The 22,068-nt window shown below is 36.7% G+C and overlaps 1 long non-coding RNA gene across 1 annotated transcript; it reads right to left on the bottom strand.

The window, feature by feature from the left end:
• Window positions 1-16,384: 16,384 nt before the first annotated feature.
• LOC141657600 (uncharacterized) lies at window positions 16,385-21,079 on the bottom strand. The gene is made up of 3 exons (XR_012548811.1): window positions 20,155-21,079; window positions 18,322-19,932; window positions 16,385-16,710 (listed from the first exon to the last, which is right to left on the bottom strand). It is a non-coding gene; the product is annotated as an uncharacterized LOC141657600 (long non-coding RNA).
• Between the last annotated feature and the right edge of the window lie 989 nt (window positions 21,080-22,068).

Raw genomic sequence — 22,068 nt, 5'->3', positions numbered from 1 at the left:
GACGAAGTTCTTTTTAAGGAGGGAAGACTGTAATACTACGGTTTTATGTGTCTTTGGGTACTCTATCGAGTGGGGCTTACTCTGTCGAGTAAGTAGCTTTTTACGCAAAACAGTAGTCTGGCTGTAGGGTACTCGATCGAGTAAGTTGGGGACTCGATCGAGTAAGGGCCACTCGATCGAGTAAGTCACTTACTCGATCGAGTATGTGTTTTTTACGGGCTGAGTTTGACGGGTTTTGTTAATAATGCGAGATTAATATAAAAAGGATTCGTCACTTTTCCTTAAGCTCTTTTATCATTCTAAAAACCATTTTGAGAAGAAAAGAAGTTACGTAAGTTGTGTTCTTCGCATTGTTAAAAAATCCCCAAGACTAGGAGTGTCGGATCACCTCGTTCTTTACGCCGTTGTGATCGTTGTGTCGAGGGTAAGCTTTTTATATAATTTTTATAATGTTTCGTTAAGGTTGGTTAAACCCTAATTGGGTAATATAGGGGGGTTTTGGGTGATTTGTATGGTTGTGGTAGTAATTGTATGTATGTATGTTATAGGAGGAGGTTTAGTTGAGGAGAGATTCTGATTAGCTGCTAATACCGTCTGTGGTGTTTGCTTTCCAGGTAGGGTTTTCTACTCGGTATTAATTACATAGCATTGTTGGTGATTGTTGTTGTGGTTGTTGATTCCTTATCGTATTGTCGTTGGTTTTGGTAATTGTTGTTTCTATAAGATGATTGATTGATAACTGTCTGTGATCTTCGGGGTGCATCCCTGGCTGAGTGGAATCACTTGCGGGAGTGGCTTCACGCCCTTGATTCGCCTTCTGTGGATCCCGCCATATAAGGGATGTGCACATTAATGAACATGGGTTTATCGCTCAATGAAGATGAGCGGGGCTTAGGTGGGAACGGTTACGGTCCCCCACTGGCGGCGAGGAGTACTTGTTGCGATGGGTACTCTAGCAGAGCTACACACTTCAGTGTGTAGTCAGATATGTGGAGATAGGGTGGAGTTGTGGAGATTGAGATGTGTTGTTTGTGTTGTTTATAATATGGTTTCATTGCAGCTGTTGTTTTTGTGTAATTAGTACTGACCCCGTTTAAATGTTTTAAAAACTGTGGTGATCCATTCAGGAATGGTGAGTAGTGTTTGAGCAGGTATGAGACGATGCGCATGGGTTAGCTGGGATGAGTCACCACGTTGCTATTTTAGAAGTCTTCCGCTGTGTCGAACACTTTTTAGTTGTTTAGTAGTTGACAATTTTCAGAACCTTTGTATTTCTTTTCGCAGTTTTGGTGTCGGTTGTATCACTTTAAACTTTATTGCTTTTTAAGTACGTTTCATTATTGTCCATTTGATTATCATTGCCTCAGGTAACTGAGATGGTAGCATTCTCATGCCTTAAGTGGTCCCGGTAAGGCACTTGGAGTATGGGGGTGTTACATAGTGGTATCAGAGCGACGATCGTGAAACCTGTAACCAATGAACCTAATGAACATAGGGAGTCAAACTAAAGTGAACCCGGGTAGGATTTGTAGAAGCTAATACAAAGACTTGAGAGACGTCCTAAAGTCGCAAACTCGCCCTACAATTTTGAACCGGTCACCATGGGATATGAGTCGGGATCGCTATGTGTTTACCTTGTGTGTTATGTATCTATAAAGTAATGTGTGGTATGAATCGGTGGATATATGCATGTGGAGGATGGGAGGGGTGTGGTGAAGAATGATGATGATATGATAATATATGTCGTTGAATGAGCGTGAATCATTTGATAGTTGGTTTATAACATGGCATATTAGAAATATGGAAGGAAAGTTACTGTTGTTTGAGTATACAAAAAGATATGTATATATATTTATATATATATATATATATATATATATATATATGTGTGTGTGTGTGTGTGTGTGTGTGTGTGTGTGTGTGTGTGTGTGTGTGTGTGTGTGTGTGTGTGTGTATGTGTGTGTGTGTGTGTTGTTTGTCGTTTTGCATAAAAGTATAGATAGTTGGAAGTGTGAGTTTGAACATGCGGGTAGTATACGAGTCTGCATGACTCGATCGAGTGGGGAGCACTCGATCGAGTAGGTCAGCGACTCGATCGAGTGGGTTGTTTTACGTTTCTGGGCAGAAGTCTGTTTTTGGGCACTCGATCGAGTAGGATAGGGCACTCGATCGAGTACATTTTTAGGAGCTTTCTGGTTAGGTTCTAGAGTCGAGGCACTCGATCGAGTAAGTGGGCAACTCGATCAAGTGACCTCAACTCGATCGAGTGGGTTTTGGTACTCGATCGAGTAGGTGCTGTATAGGTCGGTTTCGTGTTTTGAGATATGGGATGTGTGTTCATATTTACCATTTCTTATATAGTTCCAAGATGCCGCCGAAAAGAAATGCCTTGTATGCTAGGGCCGAAAACATGAGTGTGGACGAGATTGTTAAGATGTTGGAGCACCAAGATGCTCTTACCGAGGCTTTGAAGAGAGTGGGGAAAGATAAAGAGGCGGGGCCAGATCACTCCAAAATAAGTGTACATATAGCGAGATTTAATCCTAAGGAGTACTTGGGAAGTGGGGCGCCAATTCTGCTGGATAATTGGCATAGAGAGATGGAGAATATACTCAATCTGGTTCATTGTCCTGAGGAGCTTCGAGTGGAACAGACTGCGTTCTACTTGAGGGAAGCAGCTGGAGAGTGGTGGGACAAGGCTAAGGTGAGTGATTTGGATTTATATGTGAAACAGGGGTTACCTGCGTTACCTTGGGATGCGTTTAAGAAAGCTATGAGGCGAGAGTTTATACCAGAACATATGTGTCGCAAGCTGAGATAGGAGTTTGATGATTCTAAGATGACTTCTGTCATGACAGTTGCTGAGTTCTACCATAAGTTCAACGTGAAATCTAGGTATGCTGAGGACATAGGGCTGAGCCAAGAGAACTTGGCATTGAGATTTGAGAAGGGGTTGACACCCAAGATCATGGAAAAGTTGCTGGTAGGAGTCCTTACTGATGTTAATAAGGTGTATGAGCGTGTAGGAAGAGCTGAGAGGATGGTAGAGATGACCAAGGAGAACCGACAGAGAACTTCTGAGAAGAGGAAGGCTGAGAGTGAGGGTGGTGGTCAGTCTAGTTACAAGAGGGGCGGCCATAACTGTTGGAGTAAGTGTCCCCGACAATAATGCGATCACAATTGTTGATCATGATGATCACATGTTTAAATCTCATATTTAAGAATGCATGAGGGAAAGTAATATTTTACAGTCAACTGGTCCACACATATCGGTAATGATTGGCTGACTAGAGTTTGACATTACTGTCGTGCGACGGTGGTGATCAGTTGATACCCTGAGGTCATACCTATAGGGTAATACTCTTAATTGATTATTTAATTAATCGTATGCCGATACAAGTTAATTAAATTGCTTAAAATTGACGGATGATTTTGTGCGTATAATTAACGTATCTCATTGTAATTCGATTAAATTAGATACGGTCAAAGTAATCGAATTGTTTTATTACTTAGATTAAATTATTGTTTACGAAACAATTGAAACAAGTTGAATAATTTATTATAAATACAAGTAATTATAATTTATAATTCGATAAACCACTTTGGTACAAGTAATCAAGAATTACTAATTAAATTTTGTATGTGACATATTTTATTAATATGTTGATTTTTAATATGTTAAAAATACACTATAGTGTAACATGTCATGTAACATGTGACACATGACAAAATTGACAAATGACAAAATAAAATGGACCTTCCATTTTATGTGTGTGCCGAAAATTGGAGGGAGTATTAGAGTTTAAATTGTGTTGATTATTTCAATAAGGTAAACACAATGATTATACTCTACATGTAGCCATGCAACCCTATTGCTTTTGAGAAGAGCAATTTGTGCATGCATTGGCCTCAATTACCACCCCCCCCAAACCGGTTTTGAGCATTAAAAAAATGGCCAAGGTTTTTCTTATAATTATTCACTACCTCTATGTATTATTTTTCTAGTGTTAGAAAATAATTACTCCCTACATTTGTGAAATTTTTAGAGAAAGAAAACTCATAATTTCCTCCTCTCTTAACCGAAATAAGAGAGTATAAAATCACCATTTTTATGTCAACTTTAAGCTTGTTTTAATTAGTACTAGTCATATATTAATTAAAATAATAAAGGGTATTCCTTGGGTATAATTCCTTAGGAGAGATTCTAAACTTGAATCTTATTCTTCCATTTTGGAAAGCTCAAGATCTAGTAAGAAGGTGAACTTACTAGTGTCCATTTATCCGAAATTATCAATGTAAGAATTGATTTTTTCTTCTTATACTTTGTATTTGTTTTGCATGCATAAGATTCATTTTTATTTTATGACTAAATTAAATCATCATACTATGAATATGTTAACTTACAATATTAATGAATCCCAACAAGTGGTATCAGAGCACATGGTTGTTGCATGCAAAATCGGGTTTGTTTTTCCGAGTTAATTAGTTAACAAATAAAACTTGTTATTTAGGATTTATGAAGATAAATCACGAAATAATTTTGCATGTTAAAATTTTCTGGTCCTAAATGGATTTTAGGTCATATGGGACGATTTATGGATTTTTATTGTTCATTTTATATATTATTGGCATTAAAATGTGATTTTTATGAGAAAAATGTCATTTCTGGACAAAAAATAGCTAAACTTCTATTTTTTCAGTGGTTTTTGGATATATTTTCACATATATTATCTACTGGTGGCATGTTAAATTTCGTCAAAAACTAAGTTATTTTGCATGAATTATGGATTTTATAAGCTTAAATCGAATTTAAAGGGTTTATTAGGTTAATATGAGTTATATTTCGAATCTGGTCATGGATATTTAATATGTTGTCACATGCATTTTTACTCAGTGTGTGTAAAAATCTTAGACGAATTGAACTCTTTTTGCATGATTTGTGAATTTTTGAGTAAAAATTCAATAAATAGTGAGTTAATTTAGTATATAATGCTAAAACACATTTCATGACTAAAGAAAAACGTCATATGCTGCATTTTATCCCATATTTCAGATCTAAAAGTGAAAAGTTGGTTAAAATTAATTTTCTCATATTTTAATGGTCATAATTGATGAAACCGATAAACCGCAACGATGTTTTTCTCGAAAAATTTTCGAAATTTTTAACCTAAATTTTGAATATTATGAGTGTCATGGTATTTTTCCAGAATGTTCATGAGTTTGAATTTCAAATTTTGAAATTATTTGAAATTTTAATAATTTAATTTGGAGTTTATAGTTTAAAATTGTATTTTTGGGTCCATAATGAACAATATTAAGAAATCAAGTTGAGTTATTGTCAAAATATTAGTGAAGACTAAGTTTTGAGTCCTAAGAGGGTTAGCGTAATTAACTTGAACATAAATATGAATTTATGAGACATTTTGTGATTTTAACAAGTTTATAATCACGCAAATCCATAAAAACCGATAAAATATACGATATTGGCTCTTAAAAGGCGATTTAGCATAAAATTTAGCATGTTCATACATATTTTAATGCTACAATTTATTTATGATTGTCATATTTTTTTTGATTTATATAATTTTTTAATTATGTAATTTTACTTAGTATGGCCTTAGTTTTAATTGGTATTACCCGAAATGCATGGGAATATCGATTCGGTTGTAATTATTATGATCTCGTATCACCGTTTTGTAATTTAATAGATTTATTTTATTACAAATGTATAATAGGAAATTATGTATTTTTATTTATTATTTATAATTTCCCGGAGTTTCCATGAAGACGGTGTTACCTCGAGATGCGTGCCAAGACCGAAGTTCCAGGAACCAAAGGAGTTGGTTTTCGAATTTTTAATAGTTTATTACATTTACCTTTTTAGGAAGGCCATACTAGGACTTTATATTTATGCTTTGCATTTTATTTATATGTTTGCATGCATCGCTAAATCGCCATTACTAAACATGCATTTTATTTAATCGAGTCATCGACCGTGTCAATTATAATTATCGTAGTTCACCGCTTTAGTTCACTTAAAATGTGATAGATAATAAATAGACATGACCTCTCACTAAATTAATAATTGAGAAATAGCCTTACCAAATAGTAGAACTCATGAAGTACCAATTTCATAAGGGAGTTGAACCGGCTTTACTGTAATACAAACCTTGTTACGTTGGCAAAGTGGGGTAGTAAAATATTATTACATCGAAATTTGGATTGAGCTCAACGGAAGTATTCGTGACCGTAGTCGCATGTGTTCCGGGCTAAAGATAAATATTAGAGTAATTTTATCGACCGAGAGTTCTAAAAGTAGAATCGATTAAAAAGTTAATCAACCGAGTTATATTGATAAGGGATGAATCGGCTCACCGTGCCCGAGTTAATATGAATTTGGATCTCGGGATCATTTATCTTAGTTTGGTAGAGGTCACTAGATAAATGCAATAAACTTGTTTAAATAATTTACAAGTATTATTATTAAAACGATAAATATTTTATTATTCCTTCTATTTTGTTTTGTAGACCGCTTTTATTTCTCAATAACCAATGGCCACACCAAACACCAACGCAAACACTCTCACTAATGTTTCATGGCTCCGATCCTTTATGGATCGATGTAAACTTGAAAAGAATGGGTCAAATTTCTCCGATTGCGATGCCCAACTCAAATTAGCCGCTCAAGGTGACGACAAGCTTCGTTACCTCATTGAGGCCTCTCCACCCGAACCTAATGCTAGGTCAAGTGCCGCCACTAGGGAAGCATATAAAGCTTACCACAAAGAGTCCGCCGCAATAAAAAATGTGTTGATTTTTGCTATGGAGGTGGATCTCCAAAGGAGAGCCTTTAAGATGGGCACCGCCTATGAAATCTACTCTAAGCTTGTGACAATGTTTTCACAATCACCGAGGATCATCCAATATGAGGCGGCCTCGACATTCTTTGATCTCGACTTCAAAGAGGGCCAAAAGGTTAGTCCTCATGTGCTCAAATTGTTGGAGCATGTCGAGACATTGAAGATTCAAAAGGTTGAAATTCCCAAAGAACTCATCGTTGATAGAATTCTTCATTCCTTAAGCAAAGTCAAAGCATATGTGCAATTCCGGGTGAATTTCAACATGCAAGACAAAGATGTGTTCCTTGAAGAATTGCACAAGTTACTTGTGCAAGCCGAAAGGGACATGGGGCTAAATGCTAGCTCCTCTAAGGATGTGCTCAATATAAGCAATAAAAGCAAGGGAACCTTTAAGAAGTGTAGCAAAAAAGGCAAGAGGAAAGCTCCCATGAAAACCAAGGCTAAGACTTTTAAAGCTAGCACTTCCAAACCCAATAAGGCTCCTCTTGACAAGTGCCATTATTGTAATGGCATTGGACATTGGAAGAGGAATTATTCCAAATATCTTGGTGACATCAAATCTGGAAAGATCACTCCAGTAGGTAAATGACTATCCCTTCTTTCATGTTTCTAATTGAACTTTAGTATTTTGATACAAGTTGTGATAATGTATCCCCTTTTTATTGTAATTAGGGCCTCCTCCAAGCAACAATAAGGGCAAGGAGAAACAAGCTTGAGAGATCGTGAGGAAGCTAGGAGTAGCCACTCATGAAGCTTGGCTTCATTTGTTGTCTTTATTATCATGTTATATTTTGAATTTCTAGAACTATTTCAATTTCCTTATTTGACATGGAAATTTGTTTTAATCCTTTGAACAATGGTTGTAATTTTGGATTAATAGTGACTTGGTTTGCAACCCAAGTCACTACGTTTATCGTATCTTTAATTGTTCTAAAATTCATCTTTATATGCTTGACATAGAAACATATGAATAATCTACTTAAAATTGATCCAATGGACAATTATAATGATAGATTCATTATATGTCCATAAACTTGAAGTTTGTGTATGATCAATTATAAAGTGATATTGAGTTAATAAACTCAATTAAGGGAAACTTAATAAACTATATACACCCATTAAATCTTTATAAATAAGTCTATTAATCTATGTGATATCTCTCTTTCTTCACCAAAACATCATTTGTGTCAAGAAAGCTATCTTTTGAATATTTAGGATATTTATTCTAAAGATAGAGTGGAAGTAATATTAAGACACAAAGAATGCTTTGAGTTTTGTATACCTATGATTCGTATACCTTGAGTAGATGAGATCTATGTAAGCTATTTGTATACCTTGAGTAGATGAGATCTATGTAAGAGACAATAATTTTTATACATTTCTAATCATAGTAACTACGTGAGGACACCAAAAGAAGACGTTCTAAAGGTAACTACGTGAGGAAATCAAAAGAAGTTGTTCTACTACGTGAGGAGACCAAAAGAAGAAGTTATTAAGGAAACTACGTGAGGAGACCAAAAGAATGTACTTAAAAGAATATGACTAATGAAAAGACTTAACATAAAGATTCTTGTTTGATTATGATCAAACTAAACATAAAGATTCAAAGTCAACGTTTACTTAAGAGCCTAATGAAACAAAATGCATCCTTGAATATAAATGAGATTTATGATTAATAGTTGCATATAAAGACATATCAATGTCTATAATAGCTAAGTTAATGGTTAACCATGCTAGAGTCATTGCTAAACTTCATAAAATGGACAAGTTATACCTCTTTCCGAAATGAGTGTTTTGAAAGGGACGTATGAACTCCACATTAAATTTTACACTTTAGCAATGACGTTGCTTCGCTTCATTTTAAGAATGAATAAATTAGAGACTAAAATCTCCTTCCATTGTTGTGATCGAAACCTCTTTCCAAATAGGTATTTTGAAAGGATATGTTGAGAACATATGTAGTTTTATCATAACAATCTAGCAAAGCAGAATAATTTCAATTCATGAAATATTTCGATTGAGTGGTCAAATGCGAAACATGTGGAATTGAGTGGGAGTTTGAAAATTTCATATGCAGACATGAGATTTAGTGGGAGTAATCATCCTCCATAAATTTTACAACTTATTACTCATTAAGAATGACGAGCATATACTATCTTTGATAAAGAAAGCACTTAAGTTTTCAATTCTGGATGAATATGGACTAAGATGAATCCAATTAAAACATGGGATGTTGGATTGGCATTAAGATGCACACATCAAATCAACAAGAAACGTAGGTTATTCATATTGATGAAGATGGAATTACCATGAGATGGTCATGGTCATTCATTGAACCTAAGAACTGTTGACTACATGATTAAGATCACTAATGTTTCCGCCATTAGAATAATCATGCACATGTCCTAAATAAATCATATGCTTAAAGCATGATGAGTCATTGGTAAGCCATATAAGAATCGTCATGAATTCTCGAAGAGAACTAATGAGCTTTCTAGAATTTGGAAGGATACTTAGTTGTGGTAAGAAGTTACACAAAACTAGTAGTTTTCCTAAAAGGGAAGGATTTGTGAGAAGTCCCAGACCTATCATCTTGACAATTGTTGCAGGATCCTACAAAAACATATACCTAGTGCATTGTGAGATGGTGGGACACTTGACTAGTGCAAGTTGTATTATCCACCATAATCCAAATCGTTGGTTATGTGATAACAACAAAAGGGTTTGTTACAAGTTTAAAGACCCAAGGTCTAGTTTAAAGACTAGACATGCATGTGCTTGGTAGAGTTCATGCTATGAGAGATAACATGAAAATAAGGGAAATCACAATTCGAAAGGTTGAGCACGTGAACACATGGTGTGCTAAACTTTTATTGCATCAACAAGTGTTAACACACTTGTAAGACATATAGTAATAATATGGTATTGACTACTTAAAAGAAATGTCTACATTTATCGTTTGAGTTATCATTAACTCATCTTGTACTTTGTTACATCCAAACGGGTTATAGAGACAATATTGAACCCCGTTAAAGTGAACCCGGATTAACATGGTATTCGCCTATAGTCACTTGTATGAGGTGATGTCTCGAAGTGACTAGAGTGTGATGCGATTGATGGCAAGTTCAAGTGCCATAGAGTCATATGAGATGACTAGTCGATCACATAGGCAGACTGTTAGGAACACTTTGTCGGGCCTAATGACCGCTTATAGAGTTCTAGCAAATTTATATAGCCTGGTAGTGGCAAGAGCTACTATAGTATTCTAATGAGTCGATTCTTTTGACTAAAGACTATTCGCCCAAGGTGGCACAATTTCAGAGTAACTTTCATTTATGTTCCTACGACCTTCGTAAATGGGGTTAAAAGGCTTATTTTGGGTTATGATGAGTTGTGTCTAGTCGAAGGGAATAGTGCGATAGGAATTGTCCACCCCTTTGTCAGGGTTAAAACAATATCTCAGGGCCACTCGAGGAGTAATGAATCGGAAATGCGTGGCCACGCTCGAACGTATCTATGGTAGATAATTCCGGTCAATCAGTTATTCTCCAGATCGAGGAAACCACTCTCGATATGATCACTTGCAAGTACGACCCGAAAGACACCTTGCATTGAGTGGGAGATAGTAATAGGACAAGAGAATTGGTGACGCACACTTGTCGAGGACAAGTGGGAGATTGTTGGAGTAAGTTTCCCCGACAATAATGCGATCACAATTGTTGATCATGATGATCACATGTTTAAATCTCATATTTAAGAATGCATGAGGAAAAGTAATATTTTACAGTCAACTGGTCCACACATATCGGTAATGATTGGCTGACTAGAGTTTGACATTACTGTCGTGCGACGGTGGTGATCAGTTGATACCCTGAGGTCATACCTATAGGGTAATACTCTTAATTGATTATTTAATTAATTGTATGCCGATACGAGTTAATTAAATTGCTTAAAATTGACGGATGATTTTGTGAGTATAATTAACGTATCTCATTGTAATTCGATTAAATTAGATACGGTCTAAGTAATCGAATTGTTTTATTACTTAGATTAAATTATTGTTTACGAAACAATTGAAACAAGTTGAATCATTTATTATAAATACAAGTAGTTGTAATTTATAATTCGATAAACCACTTTGGTACAAGTAATCAAGAATTACTAATTAAATTTTGTATGTGACATATTTTATTAATATGTTGATTTTTAATATGTTAAAAATATACTATAGTGTAACATGTCATGTAACATGTGACACATGACAAAATTGACAAATGACAAAATAAAATGGACCTTACATTTTATGTGTATGCCGAAAATTGGAGGGAGTATTAGAGTTTAAATTGTGTTGATTATTTTAATAAGGGAAACACAATGATTATACTCTACATGTAGCCATGCAACCCTATTGCTTTTGAGAAGAGCAATTTGTGCATGCATTGGCCTCAATTACCCCCCCCCCCCCCCCAAACCGGTTTTAAGCATAAAAAAATGGCCTGAGTTTTTCTTATAATTATTCACTACCTCTATGTATTATTTTTTCTAGTGTTAGAAAATAATTACTCCCTACATTTGTGAAATTTTTACAGAAAGTCATAATTTCCTCCTCTCTTAACCGAAATAAGAGAGTACAAAATCACCATTTTTGTGTCAACTTTAAGCTTGTTTTAATTAGTACTAGTCATATATTAATTAAAATAATTAAGGGTATTCCTTTGGTATAATTCCTTAGGAGAGATTCTAAACTTGAATCTTATTCTTCCATTTTGGAAAGCTCAAGATCTAGTAAGAAGGTGAAATTACTAGTGCCCATTTATCCGAAATCATCAATGTAAGAATTGATTTTTTTATTCTTATACTTTGTATTAGTTTTGCATGCATAAGATCCATTTTAATTTTATGACTAAATTAATTCATCGTACTATGAATATGTTAACTTACGAGATTAATGAATCCCAACAATAACCAGGTGAGAGCTTACTCTTCGGGTTCGGGGTTTAGTGCTGGAGCTTCTTACGGGCGTGGCCGTGGTGGTGGTAGCAGCAGTTGGTGTTTGTCTTGTTTTAACTGTGGCGGCATGGGCCACAAGAGGCATGAGTGTACCAGTGTAGTGAGTGGGGTTTTCACAGACCGTCACAGGGGAGCTTCTCTCAGGGTCCGTCGCAGAGTTATGCTAGTAACAGGCCGGCTGGGTCGTGGAATAACCGGGGTGGTCAGAGTAACAACAATGGTGGGGCTAACCGCAATGGCGGTAATTCATATAATAAACCGGTGACGAACAACAACAACCAGGGGTCGGCTGCAAAGCCGTCTACCTCAGCTAGTACTGTCCAGGGAGGTGGGCAGAAGACCAGTGGTAAGCTGTTCATGATGGAGAAGAAAGTAGCAGAGGATGATGCACACGTTATCACCGGTACTTTTCTTGTTAATGGAGTCTTTACCTTTGTTTTGTTTGATTCGGTTGCATCAAAATTGTTTTTATCATCGAGTCATGCTAAGGTTTTGGGTTTAAGTGAGTATGAGTCTATAAAAGAGGAAGTTTTTATACCGTCGGGTGAGTCTGTATCTTGTGGGCCCGTTGTATAGAGGTGTGTCTATGATAGTTGGGTAGTTTGACCTACCTGTGGACTTGTTTGAGTTTCCTTTGGAGGGTTTTGAGATGATAGTTGGTATGGACTGGTTGGGAAAGTACAAGACTAAGATAGATTGTCATCAAAAGAGGGTTTCTTTGAGAGGTCCTAAGGGGATTAGTGTGTCCTATCGTGGGTTTCTTGTCAAACCCAAAGTTAAGTTGATTCCAGGAGTGACCTTGAAGTCTTTTCTAAGGAAGGGGTGTCCGTTGATCTTATGCCATGTTAGGGACCATCGTATGCAGAGTCCGACAGTTGAGTATATACCAGTGGTTGGAGAGTTTCCAGATGTCTTTCCAGATGAGATACCGGGTTTGCCACCGAAGAGGGAGATAGATTTCAGTGTTGAGTTGAAACCGGGGACGGGGCCAATCTCTAAGGCACTGTATCATATGGGTCTTAAGGAATTAGAGGAGCTGAAGAAACAGCTGGATGATTTGATTGAGAAGGGATACATTAGACCTAGTGTATCACCGTGGTGAGCACCGGTGTTATTTGTGAAAAAGAAAGATGGGAGTTTGAGGTTATGTATCGATTATAGGGAGCTGAACAGAGTTATAGTGAAAAACAAGTATCCTTTGCCGAGGATAGATGATCTGTTTGTTCAGTTGAATGGCGCAACGGTCTTTTCTAAGATCGATTTGAGGTCGGGTTATCATCAGATGAAGATTCGGGAGGAGGACATACCGAAGACAGCTTTTACATCGAGGTATGGTCACTATGAGTATGTTGTGATGCCGTTTGGGTTGTCTAATGCACTGCGGTGTTTATGGACTTGATGAACCGAGTCTTTAGTCAGTTCCTGGAACGGTTTATGGTGGTCTTTATCGATGATATCTTAGTCTATTATAAGACTAAGGAGGAGCATGAGGAACATTTGAGGATAGTGTTACAAACTTTGCGAGATAATCAGATGTATGCGAAGTTGTTTAAGTGTGAGTTCTGGCTAGAGGAGGTTGCTTTTCTGAGTCATATGATTTCAAAGAAGGGTGTAGTTGTGGATCCTGGAAAGATAGAAGCATTTACTCGGTGGGAAGTACCGAAGAATGTGGCAGAGATCAGGAGTTTCTTGGGTTTGGCAAGGTACTATCGTTGGTTCGTGAAGGATTTTTCCAAGATAGCCAGACCGATGACAGCTTTGATGAGGAAAGAAAACAAGTTTCGTTTGGATGAAAGTTGTGAGACGGCGTTCCAAACATTAAAGCATCGTTTGACCACAGCTCCAATCTTAGCATTACCTGAAGGGAGTGAGAACTTTGAGGTGTATACAAATGCTTTAAGGAATGGGTTAGGTTGTGTGTTGATGCAGAGCGGGAAAGTGATTGCCTATGCTTCTAGGCAGCTGAAGCCTTATGAGGAGAATTATTCGACGCATCACTACTACAGATACAGGCTATAACAACGGTCAAAAACCGTTGTTATATAAAAAAGCGGACGTTGTTAAAACGTCCGTTGTAGAAGGTTTTAACAACGGTTGGTTTACTTAAGGAAACCGTTGTTAAAACTATTAACCACGGTTTTATGTATAAAAACCCGTTGTGGAAAGTGTGACTCAATTTTGGGGGGAAAGTTATAACAACGGGTTGTAATATACAAAACCGTTGTTATAACTAAAGACAACGGGTTGTTTTAAAATAACCGTTGTTGTTTGTTCTTAAAAAATAAAAAAATAAAAAATTAAATATTACTAGATGCATGCATAATTACGGCCTGTTAGAATTCCAATGCATGCATTATTACTGACATTCACTGTACATATGAACGGATAATATGGAATGAGAAGGGTTAGTAATAGGATTTGAAGCAGCATTATTGAGAGAGATGATGATGATTATGGCACAACTTCCTAACATATATATTAATTAAAAAGCAATTAACTCAACCCACACATTGCTTAGTATAAATACATTGCATATCTCAACTAACATTTCCATTATCTCATATATTCATCTCCAAACTCTAACTCAAAAACAAACTCTACTTAATCTTTCAAATCAAACTCAAAAACTCTAAGAAAATGAATGATTTCATCCTAAAGACTCTTACCATGATCGAGAACAACAACAACTTCATCCGCTCGGTTCCTCCATATTGAGGAAAGTTTCAGAGCTACCTTGCGGAAGCTCGATCCGCATCAAGCACGCCAAAGAAGATGGCTTGACGGAGCAAAGCGAGCGATTGCGGCTATATGACGATATAGCAATCGCTGAACGGAACCTTCAAATAGCCAAGGAGGAGAGGATGGATACGATAGAGCACAATAAGATCCTCCATGAAAATATAAGAATTGCATTTTTACATATGTAATTTTTTTTTTAATTTATGTATTTATAAATATATATATATATATATATATATATATATATATATATATATATATATATATATATATATATATATATATATATTAATTATGTTTATCTTACTTCTTCATCTTGCTTCTTCATTGTTTTAGTAACTAATTATGCGAACAATACTTAAACAAATAACATAATGGTCGATAAAAACACATATATGCAAAAGAAATAAATAGAAAAAGAAAATAATGACGATGACAAGATGATTTAAGAGATTTACCGATAAATACAGAACGTAATAGACGATAAAATCACAATGACGGCGAGAAGATAAAGCGACGATGAGAAAGAGAGAAATAGAGAAAGAGAGAAAGAGAGTGTGTATGTGTTTTGTGTTTGTTTGTCTGCTGTGTTTGTGTTTGTGTATTAAGGGTTGTGTTTTGTGGTCATGAGCAGACTTACATTTGTGGTGGTTTATAGTATGGAAGGTATTGACAACGGTTATTAAACAACAACCGTTGTGAAATATTTTTTAACAACGGTTGTAAAAAACACCCGTTGTCAAATATGTTTTAACAACGGGTTTCAAAAGTAACCGTTGTGATTACTTTTCACTAACTTTGCGCCAATTTTGCGCCAAATTATTAACAACGGTTCCGCATGTGTGACCCGTTGTTAAAAATAATAACAACGGTTTTTATAACTATACCCGTTGTAATTGATTTTAGTAAAATTCGCGCCATACATTCTACAACGTCTATTGTGATTTTCGTGAATAATCGTTGTTAAAGGGGCGTTGTAGTTGCCTAAATTTGTAGTAGTGCATGATCTAGAGTTGGGTGCGGTTGTGTTTGCTCTCAAGATTTGGAGGCACTATATTTATAGGGCGACCTTTAAGGTGTTTTCAGATCACAAGAGCCTCAAGTACATCTTCACTCAAAAGGAGTTGAACATGAGACGGAGGAGGTGGATGAAGCTGATTGGGGATTATGATATGGATATTATATACCATGAAGGGAAAGCTAATGTGGTTTCAGATGCCTTGAGCAGGAAGAGTGTGCATTCTCTTTGCGCAGCTATGTCCTTGATGAGGTTGAGAGATGAGGTTGGGAAGATGGGGATACATACACTACTACAATTTTCCTCAAAGAGAATGGTTAAACACCGTTCTTGAAGCCTCTTTGAACCGTCCTGTGGCCAAGCGTTCTCTTTTATGTAAGAGAACGGTTGGTACGAAGTCAACCCGTTCTCTTTGTAATAACAACCAGAACGGTTGCATTACTTAACCGTGCTCATTGATTTATCAAGGAGGACGGTTTTTATTGAGAACCGTTCTCTTTGATAAAGTTGATTCTAAATGTTAAATTTGGCGCCTATTTTCAAAGAGAACAGGTTTAACATGTAACCGTTCTCTTTGTTTCTGATATTTGAATTTCGCGCCTTTATTTTATATTTTCAAATAGAACGGGTTTAGCATGTAACCGGTCTCTTTGATTCTGATATTTTTTTTTTAATATTTACGATTTTTTCGTATCCCTACACGATTGAATCGGATAGCGCATATAAATTATACCTGCAATTCATATACTCAAGCAAGTTTTACGCAACAAGAACCTGAACATTCATATTTAATTTGAATTCACAAGACAAATCCTTGTAAAATTATATCAACTCTTATCATGTCTTTAAGAGCCTAAAGGCTACAAATATCGAAAATAAGTACAAAACATAAATAAAAATCCTTCATTCCTTATCACTTAGTTGCCTAAAGTGCAAAAATAATTAAACGCCAAGAAGAAGCTGCCAGCATGGTGTTCATCCAACATTACTTTAGGGTTTGAAATTGAGTGTGAATTCAGCCCAAATATTTCGCACATCGTCAATTTGCTCAACCGTATATGATGGTGGGGCGGTTAACATGAACTACATACATAAGACACCAAAAATTTAAGTTAATACACTATATACGACATGTAAAATAAAATAATTACTATGATGAAAATGAGAAATACAAAGAGATGAAAAATGATTAAAATCAATATGGTTGGAGCCATGAAGCTCTATGAGGCCCAGTTTAATGTCGCCACAACAGCATTACAACAGCTAAACCAAGACATCCCACCTGGTATCTCTTTCTTGGGTGGAATTAATGAGTCTGATGACATTATTCTACAACTAAGGACTGGGGAAGCTATTTGGGTTCTGGGTTCAACAAGTACTTGTGGGACGGTTTCAGTTCAGGTGGATGCCTCCTGGGATGTAACACGGCAGGCGGGTTTTGGCTGGACTTGTTTGACAACTAATGGCACACAATCTAACCACTGGAAAAGTAGTTACGCACAAAGCCCTGAACAAGCTGAAGGGAAATCTATCCTGGAAGCCATGAAATGGGCGCTCACGAATAATTATCTCCATCTTTCCATTCACTCGGATTGCATTACAATGTTGAGCCACATTGCAGCAGGCACCTCTAATAATCATCTCACATGGACGATCACAAAGGACATCCATGACCTAGCTTCTATGTTTCATTGTTTTTCAATATCGTACCTTAATCGATCATGTAATTTAGTTGCTCATAGATTGGCAAACTGGGCTAGAGCTTAGTCTGTCTTTCTACTTGTCAAAAAAAAAATGATTGAAATGATAAAGAAAAGAACATACATTTGGGGTGATATTAACATATCTTGCTTTGATAAGGTCTAACATATATCGGCAAACATAATATCCGCATAATACGCTCCCAACCGGCTGCCGAGGACACTAAAATAAAAACCCATAATGAGATTTGCAAAATGAGTAATATATATGAAACTAGGATGAGAGGCCCAACAATTCAGAAACTTAAATCGCTTCTGAGGGGTAGGATCATTATGAAAGGTTAGCACAAATGAGCAAGCAAAGGGTCGATATTCCAGGAGGAATGAACTGAGCTGAAGACTGAGTAAAGGACTGCAGCCATTCAGAGTTGACCAGAATTCTATTGTTGTGCTAACCTTTCATAATGATCCAAGCAGATCCCCATTTTACAGCCATTCATAAGTTTATAAGTTTATAGAGTTATATGCACTGCATTTCACTTCACATAATCTAATACGACATCATACCCGACCAAAATACACTCAAATGACTATAAACACCAGCTAAATGCCATTTCCTATCAATGTACTCATAATTTAAAACACCCAGACAAAGAATAGAAAACGAACTAAACAGAACAAATGATTACTGCTCTGAAATCCAAAGAATAGTAGGCGATACAAAGATAACACAAGTCACTTTGACATTTCAAGGACTCCTGTAGAGGCAAGGACTTGAAATTTATTTGGAGAAGTCACTGAGACAGCAGCATCCCCATCAACAGAAGGGATATCAGGAGGAGTACTATCAGTTTAAGAACTAAAAAACCCGACCGAAATACACTCAAATGACTATAAACACCAGCTAAATGCCATTTCCTAACAATGTACTCATAATTTAAACACAACACAAATGCCATTCATCTGGTCTTTTGCACTAATAAGTGAATATTACCTTAAATGCAGCAGTGGTGTGGGACGTCACAAACTCACGCCATTCATCTGGTGTTATATGGTCATACAATTCTGGTGGTGTCCTCTTTATTGCTCCCGTCTCGTCGTATAGCCACTCACGGACTAAGGTGCATTTCCACTTTCTCCATAAATTCCCGGCCTTCTGAAGACACCAATCATAACGGTCTTCGATGACAGTAAAAGCGCCCTATACACATCAAACTCACAACAGAAGTTGGTTGGTTAATTGGGTGTCTCTTGGAACAATGAAGTATACACATCAGCCTTTCCGAGTAAGGTTCTGAGCTCATCCAGCTTATCTTGATTGGCATTTAGAGGATGGATAGATCCATTACAAAATGTCCTACTACTAGTAGTACCATTATTATTATTCATATTATTTGTCTTCTTAAATCAAAGGATCAAATTCCCACAAATTACAAATTATATATAGTGGCCAGGTACTAAAAAAGAATGGTAAATGTTTGAGAAATAAGAAAGGGGTAAAATGTGGCTGTAAAATGGCCAGGTTCTGAGCTCATCCAGCTACCTGATTAACAGACAGACGAAAATAAATAAAGAAAGAAAGAAATAGAAGAAGAAGACGTGTAAAATGTTATCAGAAATAGTACTATAGGAAGAATGTATGTATGTCTTTGTTTAGTCCGTCAAAGTTAGTTCATCTAACAACATATACTTGTACTAAATAAAGTATAGCTAGATAATGTAAAGGAGGGAGGGAGTAATATAATAGGAGACAGCAGTAGTAATAAGTGAAAGGATACAGCATGGAATTATAGGTGGGAAAAGCAAGCAAGCAAGCAAGAAGAAGAAGAAGATGCAGAAGAAGATATAGTCGTCTATATGATATGATATGATACGATAGATGTATCAACCAACCAACTACTACCCAATTCACAAAGAAGAAGCAATTAACGAAAAAAAAGAGGCGACTTGCACGAACAATGAAGTATGTATTTTTTTGCCTCACCGTGATACATCCTCATCTATGTGCATTACTTGTATTCAACAGAAAGCCTCCCTCGTATAAGCAAGAACCAAAAAAAAAAAAAAAAAAAAAAAAACCTTACCATCACATTACTAAATCAGGGCCAAATGAGTGGTTTAAGGAACAAATATCTGAGCCTTTTATGAGTGGTTTAAGGAACAAATATCCGAGGGTTGAGTGTTGGCATACTACCTGGAACCCTCACAACATTCCTAAACACTGCTTTATTCACCAGGTTGTGTATGTTAGACAAAGGTTGCCTACGCTGGACAGATTGGTAGGTTTGGTGCGATACAAGATCGGCTTTGCGAGACGGAGGATGAGAATTTGGTCAAAGGCATATGAATAAGTATATCTAAATGCTCTTCCCAAGGGGTAACTAACTGGAACCAGACTCTCCGAGTTTTTAACGCAAGGGTAGAGCTGCATACATGATACATCCGACTCCCACTTACCTCACCATAAGCGGGACCTTTGTGGGTCTGGGGTAATGCTCTTGTATGTAATTCCTACTACCTGGATAAATAAATTGCTCAGGTCATCTTAAAAGGTGCTTACAGCTGACCTATCCATATTTCAACATTCTGATAAATTATACATATACTTAGTTTCATTACATGATTATCTTATCCAGCTGATAAACATTTACCGACTGTTTACATGAATGGGTTGTTCCTATCCTGTCTCCATTCATTATTTCTTCCTATAGATAGCAGATTCATTATTTCTTCCTAAATTCACCCATATCCAAATCCTACCCTAAATTCGAAAAAAAATTGTTTATCAGCTGGATAAGATCATGTAATGAAACTAAGTATATGTTACTAGTTATCTCTGCCATCCCTACTCACTAGTCACTAGTTTCTCTAATCTAAGCCTCTGTTATCTATGCCAATGCTCTAAATTACTCAACTGTTGCACATCAGCATATCCCACAACTCCCTCCATTCATTTCATTTCATTTCCACACACTGAAATATATGAGGACACGATAACAACACACATGAGAAATGCTGAACCGACATTTAATTACGTGAGACCATCAAAAGAGGTCAGTTGTTGTCCAAGTTTTTTGTCCAAGTCTTTGTAGAGTAAAGTGCAGATTCCAAGTTTTTGTCCTAGAGTCTATGTTCTTAACGTAGTAAGACTAAGCTGTAACATGAATCTGGAATTTAATTAACAGTTATCATAAATCATAAGAGCACTGTAACAACTCTCTCACCGCCCGCCACAACTCGATGAGACCATCAAAAGAGGTCAGTCACAAATACCTTCAACAAAGCCTAAAATGCAACTGATACATACATACAAAATAATTGTTTTGTGGTTTACTTACCGAATATCTACTCATCTACTCCGTATTATTAAACTCTAAAGCCGCAATTTATTCTTATTGTTTCAATAAAATCAATCAAGGGTTGCTTCAATAATACATAAAATCAATCACGGTTGCTTCAATAAAACATAAAATCAATCACGGCTTGCCACAATTATGTAGGAGTACAATATAAAGTGAAGTTAATTAGGGTCTTACCAGCAGAACGATCGCCAACGATGAAGGGCGTGTAAAACCAGGTGGTGGATGGAGTAGAAGCGACCAGCGACAACCAAGGGTAACCAGCGACAATCAAGGGTAACCAGTGACAATCAAACTGTGCTAGGGCAAAACAAACGATCACTAGGGCAAAAGTGATGATTGTAGCGTTTGAATGAGATAGAAGTGTAAATGGTAGTCAATTGTAGTCTAATTCTCTTTGATTGTCGCTGGTTATCAAAGAGAATGGTTATATTAATTAACCGGTCTATTTATTAAATTACGACGGTTGGTCAACTCGAACCGTTCTCTTTGTTAATTTAAAAGCACGGTCAAAACAACCAACCGTTCTCTAATAAAATTCTATATGCGCGCCAACCTAAAAATAAGAAAGAGACCGGTTCTGCTATCAACCGTTCTTTAAGTGGCGTTCTTAAAGCCTTAAATTGTAGTAGTGATACGATACAGAGAGGGGATGTTATAGGGGATTTGACAGTGGAGCCAGACCTTTATGATGATATTTGCAGGAAACAGGCCTTGGATCCTAAGATTGAGGAGTGGAGAGCTGGAGTAGAGAAAGGGGCGATATCAAGATTCTCTATTCATACAGATAGCAGTGTGAGATTCGATGAGAGATGGTGTGTTTCTAGTGATAAGGAGTTGAAAAAGATGATCATGACAAAGGCTCATTGCACACCATACTCGGTACACCCAGGCGGTGATAAGTTATATAAGGATTTGAAGAAGACTTTCTGGTGGCCTGGGATGAAGAAGGAAACAGCTGAGTTCATGGCCCGTTGTTTGACATGTAAGAGAGTGAAATGGGAGCAGCGACAACCACAAGGTAAGATTCAGTCTCTTGAGGTACCTGAGTGGAAGTGGGACTCCATTTCTATGGATTTTATCATGGGTTTGACGAGGAGCCAACAGGGTAATAACATGATATGGGTTATAGTGGATCGTTTGACCAAGTCAGCTCACTTTGTGCCGATGAAAGATAATTGGACCAAGGCACAGTTAGCTTTGGCTTATAGGAAGCATGTGGTTCGTTTGAATGGAGTGCCTAAGGATATAGTGTCCAATAGAGATGCGAGGTTCATATCACGGTTTTGGAAAGAGTTGCAGGAGTTGATGAGAACTACCTTAAAGATGAGTACTGCATTTCATCCTGCGACAGATGGCCAGACAGAGAGGACCATCAAGAC

This window comes from Silene latifolia, chromosome 5 (genome assembly GCF_048544455.1).
Source record: "Silene latifolia isolate original U9 population chromosome 5, ASM4854445v1, whole genome shotgun sequence".
NCBI lineage: Eukaryota > Viridiplantae > Streptophyta > Magnoliopsida > Caryophyllales > Caryophyllaceae > Silene > Silene latifolia.
Note: the sequence above shows the minus strand (reverse complement) of the source record. Positions and strands in the feature narration are given on the sequence as shown.